Source organism: Anopheles merus, unplaced genomic scaffold (assembly GCF_017562075.2).
Source record: "Anopheles merus strain MAF unplaced genomic scaffold, AmerM5.1 LNR4000012, whole genome shotgun sequence".
Lineage (NCBI taxonomy): Eukaryota > Metazoa > Arthropoda > Insecta > Diptera > Culicidae > Anopheles > Anopheles merus.
Genome location: NW_024427592.1, coordinates 181,707 through 197,508, shown reverse-complemented (window position 1 = coordinate 197,508; position 15,802 = coordinate 181,707). Strand labels below are relative to the sequence as shown.

Here is a 15,802-nt window from a genome sequence, read left to right as displayed (position 1 = left end):
TTTTTATCTTTATGCTGCCGAAAATAGGTACACAGTAAATATTCATTTATGAAAGCTCAAAGTTGTGGGCTCCTGCCGAAACTCAGAACAATAACAGACCTTGGATTTGGCTAAATATTCCTTTAAAACTTGATCAGAACACTACAATGCGTATGTCGACACATAATAAGACCTTTCTTGTATCAAATATAACCAATTTCACGACAAATAATGGAATAACTTAAGAGAAAAATAATTATTTGTAAGCCAGTTGGTGCCGTACGCTCCAACCGTCCAACTGTCAATTTTCTTCAATGGCTGCTCTATTTAAATGCCGCATCAAAAAGGCAGTCAAAACGGGCCAAAATAAGCAACATAAAATTAATAATTAAAGTTTTTTTTAGCACGAGTCTTATCAAAGTAATATTGTCAAAATGCTTTAAACATTTTTATTTATCTATTAACATTGATAAACACTTTTTTTGACCCGTATTCGCGATGCCGATAATAGGAACACAGCCTGCCGAAAACAGGAACAAACTGCCGAAAATAGGAGCAAAACCAATGCTTGTATTTTCACGAATATTTGTAAACAAGGGGCTTTGGAACGGCAAATAAAAAAGGATAACATACTACGATAGTTTATCAACCAAAATAATATCACTTTCATGTAAAATAGTAAAAAAAGTAGGCGTTTGAGCAGTTTTTGTGAAACTACTGCACTATTCTGCCAAAAACTGGTACAATTAGGGTAGTGGAAAAGCGCCTTTGGGAGGTCGCCATAGTTGAGAGACTTTACGTCATTTTAAAATCGTTATTTTTTGGTTTAGCAAACAGAACAGATTTCATGGTTACTACGTGCATTTTTGTGTGTCTGTTGTTTTTATCGAAAAAATGAAACATAAAAACATTTTTTTTATGATTTGTTTATGCACGAAATGTAAAGTCATGCGAGTAAGAGTTCTATTCTCACGTAGATTGTCCATGCGGCTCGTAGATAATGAGGAATTTATGTGAAAATTGAAAAAAAAGACTCCTTAGTATTTATCATAAAAAATGTCGAAAACACAATGAATTAATGAATAAATTCACGGAATAACACGAAATAATTCACTTTAATCTATGTTTTAATGTTAACTACGATCTCGCAAAGCCCAAAATATACCCAAGCGACGAAATCGACATGCTTTCTCGCTCTCTCAGGTTTATTGCTCTATTGGGTAGAATGAAAGCGATTCGATTTAGTTAGTTGGGTATTTTTAAAGAATATTTAATCGATAAAATGGGGTACATTAATTGAATGAGCAAATAAATAAATGTCAACAAGGGGGCCCTTTCCTTTTGAAGTTCGTAGGCTGAAATTTCAGCCTGTCAGCTGTTTGTATCGTATAGCAGTTTTCAAGCAGCTATCTATATGAGTATAACATACATGTGGGCTTATCCCAAGGTGTATGAATTTAGAAGGCTGATTTTTATCGCTTCTACTTCTGAATGATGATTTTAACCTTTAAGTTGGCAACCGGATACCCGGGTATTTTTTTCAACTTCAAACTGCAATAACTTTTGATTCATTGCTTTTATTGACCTGAAATTTTCCGTAGTCTCCCAACTTTTAATTTATGATTTTTTGGTGCATAAATTGTAATTTAAAATAGCCTGTAAGTATTTTATTTTGATTTTTTTTAACTTTGCCACGTAAGTTGGCAACCAGCATACCCGGGTATTCCATACATTTTGTATGGAGAATGACGTTTCTCTTCTTCCTCTTTTCGTATTGTGCTTATTTTCAAGTCAAATTTCCGTTTGACTGTTATTTATATAATAAAATGAAAACACGTAATGAATAAATGAAATAGAAGAGAATATATGGTCGGCATTACTTGCTTACAGCATCAAAATATAGAAAGCAATGTTTACCTATGAAAATCGTTAATTTTTTGCATCAAAATGTGTGAAATACCCGGGTATGCCGGATGCCAACTTACGTCTGTAAATCTGGTTGCCAACTCTACGGTTAAGAGTGTTTTGAGTATTCGTCAAGCCTCCAGAAAGCTCGTTGGAGCAAAAGTTTTCACTCGTTCTGTCAAAAAGTGATGTTCAAAATTGGTTATAAAAAATGATATGAGACCACCTGGACTACATACACTTTGATTCCAGATTCCCCCACCTGATCTCTTTAATGCATCTTGGGATAAATGTAAACAACGCCGTGTTTTCGAGCAGGTACTCGAATCTAATTCTAGCTTTGTGGCTAGATTAATCTAGACTGAAAATTGCAGGCTAGTTTTTTGTGTGGTTTTGTATCGAGTATTTACATGATTTCAGCCTCCAACTGTCAAACTCTATACAAAAAACTAACTAGAATCGTGAACGCCCCCAACTTAGAATCCTTACGTCAAGTGACGGATTGTCAAAATGCTCTACTCAGTCACCCGGCGCTCTAGCACCAATCGAACACGACATCGAACATGGAAAATGTATGGGATTTAACATGTTTGCCTTGCTTGTTTGTTCGTGTCTGACAATGCACCTCCACATGCCCGCTGCGCAAATTCGAGCAGTTTCCTGCGCAGGAAATGTACCATAGCCTGCGCTGGCCAGCGCAGATTTTGACTGGTCTCCCGCGCGGGACTTCAGCGATTCCTGCGCAGGCCTGCGCAGGTTTAGCGCCCTCTGTGGACGATATAGACGAACTATTTATGGCGGCGGAGCAAAAAACACGGTCAAAAAATTTAAAATGATTGGCGCCAATTTTCTCGTCCGCTTCTTCTCCCTCCCTCACCATACCTTGCCTTACTTGAGATTCTGCTCGTGCCTTCCGCCGGCAGCTGATAGGGTGATGTGATGTATGCGTTGATGCTTATATGCGCATTGCGGTTGTGTATTGTTATTGGTGGGTGTTAGCATTTATTAATTAGTGTGTGACCTTGAGATGCTGTGGGAGAAGCTGGATTGGGATTCAAAGTGTTATCGGTGTATTGATGGTTTATTTTATTTCGTGCCGCTGCTGATGAGACCATTCGATGCCGCTGCCAACTGAGGGTGAAGAAGCCTATTTAAAACAAGCGTAGGAGAACGTCTTACACTAATCTAATATTTTTTAATTTGAACATGTTAGATGCTTCAACGACCTCCTAAGCATCATGTAGCAATGTCTAGTGGCAATAAAATATTTGTTTTTAATGTGCCGCAATCTGTCTCGAGTCTTCGGGTCGAGCGACACGCACACACACACAGCGCGGGGAAAGTGACCGTTCACTCTATCATGTCGCGATCCCCCACCCAGCCCGGCGCTTTGGATGAGGATGCGCTACAAGAAAGCTGAACCAGCCGTTCTACCGATAAGGTAGCCGTATCTGATCATGTGGCGAGGGGGGGGGGGGGGGGGGAGAGTGCGTGCTTGCGATCGCGCTTTCGTGGGTGCGTGCTTGCGTTCGCGCTTTCGCGGGTGCGTGCCCGCGTGCACGCGTACGTGCATGTATGCGTGTGTGTTTGTGCGTGCTTGTGGAAACCCCCAAACTATTTGATTCTGATGCGTACATTTTCATCCGCTGCGGCTACAAAGTCCATGCATTTTCGATCTCGCTACCTGAGAGACAACACAACCATTGGCATTGGCTTCTTTGCGATCGGCTCTGCTGTTGGTGGTTAAAAAGACACACGATCTAAGCAAACGTGCGTGTGATATGTTGCACATTTATTTCTAATTCAGCTAGCGGACGCAAGTGGAAACAACATTTTGAATTGAATCCATACAAAAGAGGATTCTGGATTTGTTTATTACGGTGCGCGTATGGTGCTGCACCTGTCCGTCCAGAATCTCGCGGCTTGTTGACTTAGAGTCGGTATCATGACGCCGTGCGACCGGCACTGCCTTGGAATGGGTAAGGCTCGGTAGGTTCATGTCCTTTGTTCAAGTGTATTCCGTGCATTTGTCGCGCCACGGCGGTAGACCCGGCAACAACAAAGTCATAACAAACTCTTTCCCGGTACGGATGGCGCTTCAAAGTTCTTTATCTTATTATTATTCTTGTCATTACGGCCTTCGCGATCATGTTGGCCTTTTCAGGACTTGCACGTAGCCGGATAGTCAGCTCTTGCTACGGCGGACGGTTCATACGCGGTTAGAACCCACGACGGACATGCAGATGTGAGGAATGACGGCGGTGCCGCGGGCCCGCTCCTATCCAGCGTGCAACTTGCATACTGCCACACTGTCTCCTGTCCGGTGCATACGCTGCAGGCAGGAGGAAGGATGCACCTCCTCAACAAAAAAAACACCGTCATGAACCAGCGGGCGGATCTAACGGTAGACGGACTAGGCGGTCGCCAAAGATCGCTAGTATGTATGGCGTATGTTTACAAGTAGACAGAGTATTAGCGACAAGGGCCCGCGGAAAGATGGTCGTTGGGGCCCCGTGGCGGGAGAACCATTTACTCCCTCCCCCTCCCCCCTCATGCCGGCAATAATTGTAGGGCCTGAGACCGATGATCGTAAAGGTCCCATGGCCTAAGTCCCCTCCAATCTCCCTCCCTCCGCTGGCAATTTAGATATACTGTTAAATCTCCCAACAGCTGTATGCCAGTACCCCCGGTTTTCAGTTACCATTCACAGGGGCCTCAGCTCGTCTTTCAGCCTTTCATGAACACCTTCCTTTCCGATGGATCATAACATTCCGGAAGAGCATAAATTTTGCGACAGTTTTGGCACACACACGCACACTCACACCCATGCGCAGACGGCTCATCTGTGTAATCCTCAACATACGAAAGCAAAAGCTTAGTGTAAGAAAAGTTATGCTTAACACGTTCAGTTCGATGGCAGGGACTGCCAGTGAACTTTCCAGTATGCCGATCTCACAATCAGCTTGCGTTCTAGATGCCGGCGGAACGGTAAGCTCATGAAAATCAGCGCCGGACTGAACGTGTTAGTGCGCATTAGGATTCAGCGCGTTGCACAGCAAACCCTCAAGCATGAGCTAGCGATTCCGTAGTCATTTTTAATTGGCAGCGTTTGAACTCATTGCGCTTTTTTTGTTTGATTTGTGAAAACCCAACTTCATCGCCGCAATGTTTGTTAACGGCTATTCTAAGTGCCACAACAGCTTGCGAACATTAACCACACGCGAGAAAGAAATAGCGCTATGGAGGGAATAAGCACGGACGACGGCTGACAGCGATTGGCCGTCTGATGCACCAACACATCCAAACCTTCGACAACGCGCTCATGCGAGGGGTATGAGGCGGAGCAAGGGACGGGTAGCTCGACGAATTTGCCGTTGGAGAGAAAAGGAAGGCATGATAAAATTCTCCGAAGGGCATGATTTCTCCGTCGCTTTGAACAGCGGGACATTCAAACGTCACCAGCCCTCGGATGGTTCGATACACGAACCGCGATTACCTCGCCTAGCTGTCAGATTTTATAACAGAATTGACAGCTCAAGTCATACGCGATTTTCGCGGTACCGCGACGATCTCGGTTCGTCTATTTCCAGCCTTACGCAAGGTGGAATGTATAATGAGGTGTAGTTATAGCGCTTTTGGCGATCCCCCCCCTGGGCTCCGATTTTGACAGATGGTTTTCCGCTTGTATATGTATTGATGGATTGTTTACGTTTTGCATGGTCAATATTTGGTGGAGATCAATTTGGGTGAATATTTTAGTTTGTTAGAACACAGCCCGTGATTTAAAATGGAAATTTTCCTTCGAGAACTTGAAGCGTTCGCCAAACGCGGAAAACTAACTGTCAGTTTTCTTCGCCGATTGTTCTTCCACCTAGCTGTCAAACCGGGCTTATAACTTGACCTGATATCTTTACGATTCTTGCCTATGGGGGTACCATAGTTGAAGGTCTTTACGTCATTTTAAAACCGTTAACCAATGGTTTCCGCACATAAAGCATAGCAAATAGAAAAGATTCCTTTGTTACTACGTGCAATTTTGAGTTTCTATTGATTTTATTGATAAAATAGATATTTTAACAAAAGATTTGATGATTTCTTTATGCACGAAATGTAAAATCATGCGAGTAAGAGTTCGAATCTCAGGTAAATTGTCCATGCTGCTCGTAGATAATGAGGAATTAACGTGAAAATTGCAAAAAAAAATAATTTCTTAGTTTCATCCTCAAAAATGTAGAAAAAACAATGAATTATAGAATAAATTTACGGAATAACAAGAAAGAACACACTTTAATGTATGTTTTAATGTTTACTTCGAACTCGCAACGCCCAAAATATATATTTAAAAAATATTTAATCGCAAAAGTGTGGTAGATAAATTAAATGAACCAGTTTGAAAAATGTAAACAATGTTTTAATCCTGGGGACCTTACGTCAAGTGACGAATTGTCAAAATGCGTTAGATTCCACCACCTGATATTTTTACATCCACCTTGAGATGGGTATAGAAAATTGTATGCGTTTTGACATAACAATACTCAATGATGGCGCCCGGGAAATGCGCTAATGATTCACCTTCTAAATAAACACACCTTGCTTTAGTGCCAAAGCCTAGGTTTGACAGATAAATGCCATTCGAAAAATGACAGTATTTCCCTCCGTCTACTGTTCACCTTTAAATCAAACTGGGTATAGGGACTAGGTCAAGGTGGAATGTACAATGAGGTGTAGTTATAGCGCTTTTGGCGATCCCCCCCTGGGCTCCGATTTTGACAGATGGTTTTCCGCTTGTATATGTATTGATGGATTGTTTACGTTTTGCATGGTCAATATTTGGTGGAGATCAATTTGGGTGAATATTTTAGTTTATTAGAACACAGCCCGTGATTTAAAATGGAAATTTCCTTCGAGAACTTGAAGCGTTCGCAAAACGTGGAAAACTAACTGTCAGTTTTCTTCGTCGATTCTTCTTCCACCTAGCTGTCAAAACGGGCTTATAACTTGACCTGATATCTTTACGGTCCTTGGACTAGGTGGGCTTGTAGGTTTGGCGCAAGGATAATGTATTTAGAAGGTTGATTTTTATCGCTTTTGCTGGGCGACATTGTGGGGGACATCTGTCACTCTCTGCATACAAATTTCATTACCCCTCACCAGCCCTCCCCGATTTTTGTACCGGAGCCCCCGGAAGAGAAATGTCAAGTCGAGAAATGTCATTTTGCTCTGAACAACTTCACCTTGTCATTTATAACACCTTGGTTTGGCGGGAAGGCCATATTGGACGAACGAATGACAGGAGGGGATTCGATTGTGATACGTAGTTTTTCAACCGCACTACGACACATCAACCAAACCAGCCATTGAAATTCACACGCATACATCAACAAATGATCGAATCCCCTCCTGTCATTTCGTTTTCATTTTTCTACAGCACGGCTGTCAAATTGTTCGGGACAAGCCCACCTGTATAATAAACCCACTTTGGTATTAATACACGATGCGCAGTCTCAGATTGCGCATATATTCGTTTTATCAAAATATATGTCAATTCGCGAAGTCAACCCTGAGCTATAAACGTCATTTCCATACAATTTCAGATTGCGCCAAGATTTCGCATAAATTTTGAAGATTTTATGTCCGAGATATATAATTTTTTTTTGACAGATAAATATATCAAACCGATCCGTTTGACAGATAAATATATGCGCAATCTGAGATTGCGCGTCATGTATTAATACGGTCACAAATCATTTTTCTGTTCACTCTGGTTTTATGTTCGCTGGGAATAAACATGTGTGAAATAGAAGCACATGTGTCTGTGTGCATCTTGATAATTTGTCGAGTGAAATGACATTGACTTGAACACGTATTGCCTACTTGATTTGCTGATTGTTTTGAACAAGTTTTCTTTCTAACTATAAAGCTATTTCGCATCATCAATTGTGTTGTAATTAATGACAGTCGAATCTCTGCTATTTTAGAAGAATTAAAAGATTTTTTAGTGTCATTGGAAAGCGTTCCACAAATTTGCTTCTCGATATTGAACGGGAGTCAAATAGTTAGGACCAGCAAAGTGCGTATGTATGGTTTTTGTTAGTTAATTAATTGTACTTTGTTTAAAATAATGGAAGTATTCATCAAATATGTAATTGATTCATGCAATGGCTCAACCAAACGATTAGTTGATCCTGATCTCGTTTCTGAACAATCGTAGTGTAATTTGTTGTGAACTGATGAGGTGTGCTTAGGCATAGTTTTATAACTACAGTCTGTTTCCGAGTTACGCGGTTTGTGCGTTCCCGGGAAATCCACGTAACTCGAATATCCGCGTAAATCGAATCTCGCGGCTTCGACCAAAATATCATTGATCACTCGTTTTTTTCATACACTTCATACACTATCATTTATTCGATATGATTTGTGCAAAAGTTCTGATATTTGTTGTTTGAAAGTTAATTAGCAAAAAGCAATTCATACTGCATTGGATATTTCTTGCAGCAAATTGTACTGAATTAACATTTGATCTGTCAAATTTAGAAAACCGCGTATCTCCAAATCCGCGTAACTCGTGAACAGACTGTATATGGCACGGCGCCACGGAGGTGACAAAATGTTGAAACAAATTACAACATGATCAAAACTGCTTGTCCACTTTCAAAAAGAGCTTTTCTCGTGGCCGCATCTAAACTATACACAGGAACAAAAGCTCAAACCTCTAAACCCGCCTTGCAAATGACAGCATTTTGCGGGCGGGCTAGGGCTTGCACGCCATACAAGTTCACAGCCCCAGAGTAGTGATGGGTAGCCGAAATCGCACACACGGCTCGAAATCACTTCCGAGCATTGCTACTCCTGCTCCGATTCTGAAAAATTTTAACCGTTGATTCCGCCCGGAGCTGTCGGAGCCGTCCGGAACCGTCCGGAGTCGTCGGAGCCGTCCGGAGCCGTCCGGAGCCGCTAGTCGGCAGCTGGAGCCGTCGGAGCCGTTGGAGCCGCCCGGAGCTGTCCGGAGCCGTTGGAGCCGTCGGAGCCGACCGGAGCCGTCCGGAGCCGTCGGAGCCGTCCGGAGCTATCCGGAGCCGCTAGTCGGCAGCTGGAGCCGGTCGGAGCCGTTGTAGCAGTTGGAGCCGACGGAGCCGATTGGAGCCAGTTGGAGCCGTCGGAGTCGTTGTAATAGTCGGAAGTATTCTGAAGCGCTTTAATTTCGCGATATCATTACTGACTCATTTTCCCTATGTATATATACGAAGCAAACAAATGTTTTTGACTTTATTGTTGAAAAAAAAAAAAATACAAAAAAACTTCAAAGCAATAAATGAAGAAGACTGTTTTTACTCGTGAGCTATTTTTTTTAAATTAAATTATCGCTAATATCGGGAAATTAAAGCGCTTCAGAATACTTCCGACTATGACAACGACTCCGACGGCTCCAACTGGCTCTGTCGGCTTCGACGGCACTGACGGCCTCAACGGCTCTAACCGGTTCCATCGGCTCCGACGACTACGACGGCTCCGACCGGCACCGGACGGCTCCGTCTGCTCGGTCGGCTCCGAACGGCTCCAACCGGTTCCGTCGGCTCCAACTGCTACGACGGCTCTGACCGGCTCCAGCTGCCGACTGGCGGCTCCGGACGGCTCCGACGGCTCCAACCGGCTCCAGCTGCCGACTTACGGCTCCGGACGGCTCCGACTGCTCCGGACGGCTCCGACAGCTCCGGACGGCTCCGACGGCTCCGAACGACTCCGGCTGCCGACTAGCGGCTCCGGACGGCTCTAGACGGCTCCGAGGTCGGAGCTTTGCTCCTACCTTCCGGAACCGTTTCCAATTTTGGCGGAGTCATTCGGAAGCGATTGCGGACTTTTGTTGAATTTACCCATCACTACCCCAGAGCCCTCGCATTAAGCGCGGTGGCAACGCTCATCCGATGCGATTTTATCGGACGCTTCTGTCAAACACTTATTCGGCTCATATTGCGAAAATTCGAATGATTTGAATTGTTAAACCATTATAAAAAAATTATTTGATATTAGGCCCGATTATTAAACACAAATTGTAAAGACAAGTTGTCAAAATCGGAAGATTTGTATTATGACATCCGTTTGTGTTGTGTGTTGGAAAAAAAATTTGACGAAACACAAACTCACAAGATACTACCAAGATACGTATTATGAAACACAAACGGAAATCCATAATTGTCAAACTGCTTTCCGTCAGCTTTTTGTCACGGAAAGGCGCCAATCTCAGATTGTTTGACCGACAAAACACAACAACAGAGTTTTTGCTGTTGCTTTCACGACAAAAAATAAGTATTTTATTTCAGAAATAATCAATTTTATCATTTTAAATAAAAATATGTGTACTGCCATATCCATCAAATGGCGATAAGCTGGAGATACTGGTAACGTGATGCTGTTTTGGGTTAAGAAGCTGCTGTTATTTCCTTCCTCTGTTGTTCTTCGATGGTAGTCGAAAGATGAAGGGCTCACGCACCTGGTGTGTGTTCAACAGCATTGGATTCCAGCAACTTCTTCAGTGAGTGGCTGCTTCAACAACCAACAGCATACGCACATGAAATTATCACATCTAATACTGCATACACTTTTAGTAATAACAAATACTCGGAGGGCTCGATCTCCGCCAGAATGTTAAGGAAAATTTCCTTCGACGCACGAATTTTTTTCTTAAATGTGAAATTAACAACCACGAAATGAAACATGTATAACACGGTTTGCACAAATGATCCGTATGCTTAACTCACGCTTGGTTATAAAGCTGTAACGGGTCGAAAACACTTCGAAGCAGTCGGCGCTGTTTTGCCAGATCTACCGTTGTTTCTTCTTCACTGCCGCTATCGTCACTTACGAAGTGGGATAAAATCATTTCGATGTTTTAAACAAGGATTGTTAGCTTGATAAACGATCGTGTCTTAAATAAACTTGTTTACGTTTTTTTGTTTTGATTTTGAACATTTTGACACATCGACACAGCTTTAACGAAAGAAAAAATTTAACGAAACTTGTCTGTCACAAGAACGGTTTCAAAATGCATACCTATTTTCCGTTTGTCTTGACGCACTTGTCTTGTGTCATTTCCGTTTGTGTTTAATAATCGGGCCTATTGTTCCTACATAAACTGCATGATAACATTGACAGATAAAATCGGATGCGACGATCCGACGGAATCAAAATTTTTTGATTCCGTCGTACGACGAAATCGCACGTCCGACGTTATCTGTCAAATCCTATACAAATCTCGTCCGATAAAATCGCATCGGATGAGCGCTGCCACGGGCCTAAGGCCTTGTTAGAGGTAGGAAAATACTGTCATTTCTCGATTGGCATTTATCTGCCAAACTTAGACTTTGGCACAAAAATACCTCTCGTACGTGTGTGTTATAATGCAAGATAATTGTTCTGTTAACTTTCACATTTATTATTTAAGTTATTAATTTTCTTGGCTTTTTCCGAAAGAATCATTCGTGGTTTCCCATTTTTGTTGTTTTCATTCATCATAATTAAGAAATTCAATACGCTCTGTGGTACCCTCAATGTTCGTCTGTCTCGGTCCGCGTCCTGCATCAAACTTGCTTTATCATGTCGTCCCTCTATAGTGATGGTCCTTCATCCAGTCCCCTGTTCCATGTTGTAATCCCATCCGGATTGATCTAATCCGATCTTCTTTGCACCCAAGGTGGAATGTATAATGAGGTGTAGTTATAGCGCTTTTGGCGATCCCCCCCCCCCCCCCCTGGGCTCCGATTTTGACAGATGGTTTTCCGCTTGTATATGCATTGATGGATTGTTTACGTTTTGCATGGTCAATATTTGGTGGAGATCAATTTGGGTGAATATTTTAGTTTATTAGAACACAGCCCGTGATTTAAAATGGAAATTTTCCTTCGAGAACTTGAAGCGTTCGCCAAACGCGGAAAACTAACTATCAGTTTTCTTCGCCGATTGTTCTTCCTAGCTGTCTAAACGGGCTTGACCTGATATCTTTACGGTCCTTGTTTGCACCGCTAATCTTTGTCATCATGTTGTGGTGATGGGTAGCTACAGTTGCCGTACCACATCACTTCCTTCTTTTTTCTTTTGCACTGTTTGTTATGAATTCATATCTCTTGTTTCTGCATTATTTCTGTTTACCTGCATTTCTCTAATACAATTCACAACCTAATATTATCTCACTAATCTATTTCGTAATCCGCTAATTTGGCTGGAGCTTTCCTTTGCCGTTGCCCACGACTCGTTGTTTCCTCTAAATTATTCCTAGTTTCTTCTCGAGGTTCTCTGAGTTTTGATTCTCTGATGTCGGTGTTGGTAATTTTCTTTAAGTGTGCCGAGTTTCTTTTGAACTTTTTACCCGTCTCTGTATCCATAATAGTCACCCTCGGCCCTTCCTTTCCATTTACGAGAAACTCCTTTGGATTAAACGTGGTTTGCAGTTTGTTTCCTGGTATTGTGTTTTGTGTAATTACTATGTCTCCTTCTGCGATGGACGATCTTCGCGCCTTTCTTTTCCCATCTTCAATTACTTTACCCTTCCATTTCTTTGCTTGATCCTGATCCTCAATCTCCTCCCTAGATATCGCAGTTTCTATGTCTTCTAGTGCCGGTATTTTAGATCTGATAGTTTTTCCGTATAAAAGTTCATTCGGCGTTTTCCCTGTAGTGGAATGAGGTGTCGTGTAATACATCATTAGGTATTCCTCCAAATATTTCTTCCACTCCCTTCCTAGACCTGCGCTAATTTTTAATCTTTTGAGGAGCGATCTATTTTGGCGCTCGACCAGCCCATTTTCTTGTGGCCAGTATGGTGTTGAATGATTTAAATATATTCCATGCTCTCGGCTGTAAGCTTCTAACTCGGTACCAATCAGTTGTTTCAAGTGCTACATCTACCCATGGTCTTAAAGGTAATGGGCGGCGCATCATTGGTTCGGGCTTACCCGGAGTTTCGACTAATCGACACCCCTCACAGTTTTTGACATGCTGCTCAATTTCTTTATCCATTCCGGGCCACCACACTCTGTTTCTTAAACGGCGTTTCATCACCGATTCTCCAGGGTGTCCCTCATGAGCTAAGTCTAACATTCTTTTGCGAATTGCATCTGGTACTACTAATTTGTTTTCTCTAATAACCATTTCTCCAATCATTCCTAGCTCTTCTTTGAACGGGATGTATTGTTTAAGTTCTATTTCATTCCAACAACCCGAGCGTAGACTGTGTTTAACTTTTCCTAGTACTTCATCTATGCTGGCTGCATTTTCTAACTCCTGGACGTCAATTGCTGCTGATTCCATTATTGCCCTTATCGTGTGATGTGTTTCTTCTTCGTATGGTTTATTATCTGTGTCCACTACTAATCGTGAAAATGGATCGGCGATATTATCACAACCTTTCTTATACTTCACCACATAGCTGAAAGACTGTAACCGTAATAACCATCTTTCTATTCGAGCACAAGGACGAGATGACGGTTTGAAAATGACCTCCAGTGGCTTATGATCTGTCTCCAGTTCAAATTTACGCCCTAGTAAATAAGGCGCAAATCGTTCCACTGCCCATACTAGTCCTAACGCTTCCTTCTCGGTCTGACAGTATCGTTTCTCTGTTTCGGTCAGACTTTTGCTCGCGTACGCAATTGGCCTTGGCAAATTATCCCCTGCACCTTCGAACTGCACTAACACTGCACCTAATGCAACCGGGGAAGCGTCAGCGATAACCCTGGTTCGCAAATTGTTATCGAAAAAATGTAATAGTTTTGCATCCGCCACCAATCCTTTCAAAGTGTCAAACGCATCCTTTTGATTCTTCTGCCATTCAAACTTTACACCTTTACGCGTTAACTCGCGTAATGGAGCTGTTACTGTGGCCAAATTTGGCAAAAATCTACCTAGATATGTGATAAAGCCTAGGAAGCTTCGAACTTCTTCCGCGGAGGAAGGGGCTCGAAATTTCCGTAACGCTTCTATTTTCCTCTCCGTCGGTTCAATTCCTTGGCTCGAGATTTTATGTCCTAAAAACTCGACCTCGCTTACTTTCATAATACATTTCTCTTGGTTTAATAGTATTCCTTGTGTCTTAATGGCTTCTAATACTTCTCGTAGGGCTTCATCATGTTCTTCCTCGGATTTTCCGAAGATGAGTATGTCGTCGATATAATTTACGGCATTTTTGCATTTCGCCAAAACTTGTTCCATGATTCTTTGAAAGACTTCCGGCGCGATCACTATTCCAAACATGAGACGTTTATACCGGAAAAGGCCCATGTGAGTGATAAATGTCATTATAAAACGACATTGCTCATCAAGCTCTACTTGATGAAAAGCATCTTTCACGTCCAATCTACTTAATATTTTGGCTGAAGCAAATCTCGGTAGAAAATCTTCTATGGTCGGCATAAAGTGTCTTTCTCTCACGATAGCAGCATTAGCTCTGCGCATATCTACACACAAACGGACATCCCCATTGTCTTTCATGATTGGCACTAATGGTGAAACCCATTTGCACCCTCCCTCTACAGGTTCTATAATGTCTGCCTTCAATAGGTACTCTATATTTTCTTCAATTTTTCCTAACAACGCTATTGGTGGCCAACGTGGGTGTTGGCATACGGGTTGTTCGTCCCTATCGATAGGGATTTTAAGCTTTATCCCTTTTATCTTAGGAAATGGTTTTACTCCTTGGGATTCTATAGCTCTTACCTCATAGGTACTAGGTAATCCTATGAACAGAACACCTAGATCCGTAGCTGTAATGCGACCTAAAAGTGATTGCTCACTTCCTTTGATAATGTAGAATGTCGCCTCTCTGATAATTTCTTGCCCTTTATCCTCAATTCCAACTATGGCTTCAAATTTCCCTAAGACCGTGAGTGGTTTGGCGTTTTCCCCATATGACAAAAACACTTCTTTGCAATCATTCGTTTCGCCCCATCTTTCTAGTGAGTTTGATTTTAAATATTCCCAAGCCTTCTCACTGATAATATTCTTGTTGCAGCCCGAATCCACCAATACCTGTAACATTACTCCCCCGATCTTAATTCGAAATCTCTCGCCACCGTCACTGATATTGTAAATAAAGTTTCCATTTCCCCCTTCACTTTCACCCTCATTATCTACGGCTCTAACTTTCTCTGATCTAAACCGTTTGGTTTCTCTGTAGCTTTTCTGATCATCTCGCCTTTTCATCGACCCTGGTGTGCGGCATTGCGAACCGAAATGACCAACTTTCTTGCACTTATAACATTCCTTGTTACGAGCCGGACATTTCCAATCTGACGGAGTGTGGTCTCTTTTCCCGCAACGGGAACATTCTCCTCTGCCTCGCCATTTTCTTTTCCCTATCGGTTCTCCGACCGATCCTTTTGGCGTTTCCTATCTGCTCTCCGACAGATAACCTTGATTTATTTCTCCTACTCCAATTGTGAAAATGCTCTCCGGCATTCACCACCTAATTTTGCGATCCACGCAATTACGGTGCGATTCTAATATATTTGCTCTCCGGCCTTTCTTTTTTTTTCTTTTTTCTTTTTTTTTTTTAGTATTGTTCTCCGACAATCCTTTCTTTCCGAACACCCGCTCTCCTGCCGATGATCATAACACATATACTATGACACGGTACAATTGGACAATCACAACTATCACATTTATTTGTTAACCTTTTCTTTTTCACGTTTTCACTACTTTTCACTAATTTCCTCGGTTTTACTTTTATCCTCGTCGCCAGATGTAGTACCCTCAATGTTCGTCTGTCTCGGTCCGCGTCCTGCATCAAACTTGCTTTATCATGTCGTCCCTCTATAGTGATGGCCCTTCATCCAGTCCCCTGTTCCATGTTGTAATCCCATCCGGATTGATCTAATCCGATCTTCTTTGCACCGCTAATCTTTGTCATCATGTTGTGGTGATGAATCCG

The 15,802-nt window shown here is 42.3% G+C and overlaps 1 protein-coding gene across 4 annotated transcripts in view; it reads left to right on the top strand.

The window, feature by feature from the left end:
• Window positions 1-7,687: 7,687 nt before the first annotated feature.
• The window catches only part of LOC121600931 (vacuole membrane protein 1), a 54,256-nt gene continuing 46,141 nt past the window's right edge, over window positions 7,688-15,802 (top strand). The window contains exon 1 of one of the 4 annotated variants that reach the window (XM_041929701.1): window positions 7,688-7,954. The gene's annotated coding sequence lies outside the window, so the exon portion shown is untranslated. Of the gene's footprint in view, window positions 7,959-15,802 lie in introns of all 4 variants that reach the window. The other 3 variants (XM_041929702.1, XM_041929704.1, XM_041929703.1) reach the window with 3 other exon arrangements.